Here is a 4,457-nt window from a genome sequence, read left to right on the forward strand (position 1 = left end):
AAGAATTAAAGCTCTCCATTTGAGCGGCTAGAGACTCCCAAATTTTATCATTAGCTTGAAACTTCTTACTAGTGTTACCATTTATTTGTTTCTGTCCGTACACTAAGTCCTTGAGTGAGGGCTGAAAATTGTTATTAAAATTGTTACCTTGCTGTTGGCCGAAGGAGAGGTTGGGCTTGGAGTTCCAACCTTGGTGAGGATGGTAGCCTGAGTTATTGGGGTTGTTTTTCCTAATGAAGTTCACGTCATCTTGAGTCGACGGGCAAGTGTTTCCCGAGTGCCTAGTGTTGCCACATGTCTCGCATGTGATCCGAGACTCCATGATCTTGTTAACCTCTTGGTGCGAAGATCCTAGCTTTTTCATGAGAAGATCCCTCTTGGCTGCTAGCATATCTATACCATCAATCTGGTATACTCCTTTTCATGAGGCAATCTTGTCGATGAGCGCCTTAGTTCTTGCAACATCCAGAGAGAGGAATGCTCCTCCCGCTGCTACATCTATGTGGTCTTGTGCTCGCTGACTCAGGCCATGGAAGAAGTTCTTAATGATCAGCCACTCTTCCATACCGTGGTGTGGGTATGCTGTAATGTACTCTTGGAGACGTTCCCAGGCTTCCGGGATGGTTCATCCTGAAGTTGTTGGAAACTGGAAATTCTGTTCTGAAGGGTGTTGGTTTTGCCCACCGGAAAGCATTTGGCTAGGAATGCATTAGAATAGGCATCCCATGTGGTGAATGCATCCTTATTGGTGTAGAACCACATCTTTGCTTTCCCATGCGGAGAGAATGAGAATAGACGAAGTCGAATATTTCCCAGTGTAGTGCCTTTGGGGTTGATTGTGCTTCTCTCTTCCAGGAAGTTCTGAAAATGAGCTTTGGCATCCTCTGATGCCTTACCACAGAAAGGACTTGCTTGGACCATGTTGACAAGCCCAATCTTTAGCTCAAAGCCTTCATTGCCTTGGTCGGTGTTCAATCCTGTAGGGATATGGCTGTTGGACGGGGCTAAGAAGTGATGGAGTGTCTTCTGAGCCATGGGTGATGAAGCTGGTGTTGTCGAACCTTCGCCTAAGGTGAGCCTTTTCTGAGGTGGGACAATTCTCTGTCGGACCATCCGCCTGATTCTTTCTGGATTCGGGTTGAAGTTGTATGTTAGATCGAAACTGGTCATACACTGCTCTACATATATTACAAAGACAAAGAGAGCAATGGCAAGCCCGATAAGATTAGTGGTGATAAATCAGTAAACTTTATCAAACTATTCAACGATATGCTTGTTGGTGTTTGTTATGCCTAATAGAATATGTATTCCGCAAGCGCAAAGAATCCACTGCTATAGCACTTCACCTTGGAGTATTCTAGGATATCATAAATTTCCATGGGGAAGCACTATGGTCCAAAGAATATCAAAGAAGTGAATGACAAACTTTACTGGTAATATCAACCAACTAACTTAGTGGGGGCAAGCCAGGTATGATAAGATAGGATAAATGGCCAAGCGATGACCGTCTGACACAGAAGACTCTAAACCTTAGAGCGATAAGCAGCTGGGAGGACAACGAGCAAGAAAGACTCCTAAAATACTTCTAAACTAATGAGCTAGCCTCACTAGACTAAATCTTGCTTCTAACTTGATATCGGGAATCTAGAGCTTACTTCGGCGGCCAGAGAGAGAAAAGACTGCAGACAGGGGTGAGAGGGGAGTCCAACGGCAACCAGCAACTACTCATATGAAAACACCCGAATTTGGTGGACTACGAGGGATGGATAGGGCTGTCACCACCTGCCGCCTACCACACTGTTGCGCAAGGTGGAATACACTTCCTAGCTAACACTTGAGCAAGACACCATATCTACACTCGGTGTTAGGATTTCTCTTGAGGCCTTTAAGAGAAATCCCCTTCAACCTAGGGAACTGACTTGAGCCCCCTAGTCCAGGAGAGAAAACCCGCAAGGTAAGATCCCGATAAACAAGAGAGAAAACAAAGCCCAAGCCAGAGGAAAGAGCTTTCGCACACAAGTTGGATAACTTAGAAAGATAAATAAATGTGAAAATTAAAGCTGACTTGAAAAGATAAGGAAGATAACTTATATTGATAACTTGTCAAAGGGAAAGATACAAGAGCTATACCAGACTTCCGATGATGACTCCGGAATCCTGAAACAAGCTTGACACAACTCTAGCTCCTAGACTTCTAAACCTAACTCTAGAAAGAGAAAGAGAGAAGAGAACTCCCTGGTGTGTGTTTTACAAGCTGAGGTGCCCATCTATTTATAGTGTAGGAGGTCGGTAGATGAAGTTGGTGAAGCACTTACGGTGGTTACTTCAGTCCTAAGCCGGCCGGCCTCATCCAGGCCGGCCGGCCTGGGATTGTGGCCACGTTGCACCACCTTTCTCTTGGATGGCCCTGATGCTCTTCTGGTGTAGGTGGAAGTTGCACCTCAGATGTTTGCCTGAGTCTTGCATGGAAGTAGGGCCATTAATCCATGGGTGAAGCCTTTCGTGTCATTGGATCAAACCATCTTTGAGCGCACGGCTCAGGATCAAGGTAACTGTGTTTCCTCGCTCCTGGATTGATCACATGGCATTTGGGGCTAGTTCCAGGCCAGCCGGCCTTGGGGAGGCCAGTCAGCCTGGGATTTTCCCCAATTTGCCTCATTCTTGGTACACTTGTTACTGCATTCACAATTCATCCAAAACATGTGGAACTTTAGTAGTTTAAATAAAATATGTATGGAACATGATGCAAAGCTCTGATTTATTCCCGAGAAGTTGACGATAAAGTGTGTTTTAATGGACGTCAACATCCATACCCATGCAGCTAGCTAGGCACACCAAAGTAAGTACAAAAATACATTTTATGGCAACTATCCGAAATCTAAGATCACGAGAAAGGGAAAGAGTGAAAATGTCACAAATGAAAAGAAGAAGTATGTTCTTGATACCAATATGTCATAATGCAATCATCATAATATGCGGGCCATGTGAAAGTACAGAATTAGGCAGAAATACCGCGAACTATAAGAAAAATGAGGTTAGGATGAATACAACAAAAGTTGACAGCAGAGCGGTTCAAAAGATATAGATGTTATTTAGCTCATGAAAATACATGCTTTTGCTTCAAAATGGAAATATTTCTGGTAAATAAAAGTGTTATTGAAATTTTTCTGGGTCACTTGAGTCTCGATTAGTTGTCAAAAAAATGACCGAATATAAGGAAATATCAATGACTCTACAAAGATTGTAGACCCTAACTTTATTACATGATTTGAGCTAATGACTTCTGGAGAACCATTTTGGAGCCTTCCTAGTTATTTCAATTTTTCCCTATTTAAAGACTAACAGAAGGCTGCACAGTATTCAAAATGACCAAATCATTATGCTGCATTAACCAAATTGTTTTTTAATTAGAAGCAAAGGCCACAAATCATCCAACAATCTAGCTTCAGCCATTATCATCGACAACGTGGACCATGAACGCTAATAGAAAAGATGTTGTAGTCCTTGTTGGCAAATACATATTCTTTCGTATTTTAGAGCCCATGAACGCATGTCCTTGTTAATGAAATGTTCAGCACTTGTAGAACTATTAGGGCTATTGTCTTCTTTTAGATACTAAAGACACACTAGTAGTAGTGCCAACCTATTGGTTGATCCAATTTGGTTGGCTATAAGATATACATCCAACATTCTCCGGCTTGCACTAGCAACAACTGCACAAGTATATATCTAGGTGTTTTTAACGCTTGACGATTTACTCTATACTAACTGTATTTGTTATGACTTGTAAACACATCAGCATTGGACATATTCAATTGCTTTAATTTCAAATCCACTTTAGCTATACTAGCAGTGCAACCAACCTACCTTAGCAAAAGTGAAGTTATCCTACATCCTCAATAAAGCAGTCATGCCACTGTCACCTTCTTAATAGCAACCACCAAAAAGGCATAACTTTTTCTAAGATTGTAGTGCAAATTATTATTGAGGGAATCAGATTTCCAAAAACAGTTGGAGAAACCTCCAATTTTTACCAAACGCCAAGTCACCTCCATGTCATTCAGTTGCTAACTTTTAGTTCTACAAATGATATTTTTGCATCCATAAAAAGGACCTACATCAATCCTCAGTATTGTCCAATTCAACAACCATTCACCATGGGCAGCTTTACCTCCTGCCTTGATGATGCCACAACAACCATTTGCATCACCATTTCAACAGTATTTGACACCCAAAATGGTGCAAAGCATGACAACAGAGTACATTGCAACTATGGTGCCATCTTGCAGATTACGCACCAACAACAGCTACTGTTCACCTTCAACCCCATGGCCATGGCGATGTCACGCTTTTTCTTCAAACAGCCCTTTGTTGGTGTTCCCTTCTGGATAGATGATCTTATATTGAACCGATAATAAAGTTGACATGCCATCGCATGTGACTGAATATGAATAAGA

General features: G+C 42.1%; 1 non-coding gene across 1 annotated transcript; it reads left to right on the forward strand.

Annotated features, from left to right (window-relative positions):
- Positions 1 to 563: 563 nt before the first annotated feature.
- LOC112891296 lies at positions 564 to 669 on the forward strand. The gene has a single exon (XR_003228516.1). It is a non-coding gene; the product is annotated as a small nucleolar RNA R71 (small nucleolar RNA).
- The last annotated feature ends 3,788 nt before the right edge of the window (positions 670 to 4,457 follow it).

Source organism: Panicum hallii, chromosome 4 (assembly GCF_002211085.1).
Source record: "Panicum hallii strain FIL2 chromosome 4, PHallii_v3.1, whole genome shotgun sequence".
Classification (NCBI taxonomy): domain Eukaryota; kingdom Viridiplantae; phylum Streptophyta; class Magnoliopsida; order Poales; family Poaceae; genus Panicum; species Panicum hallii.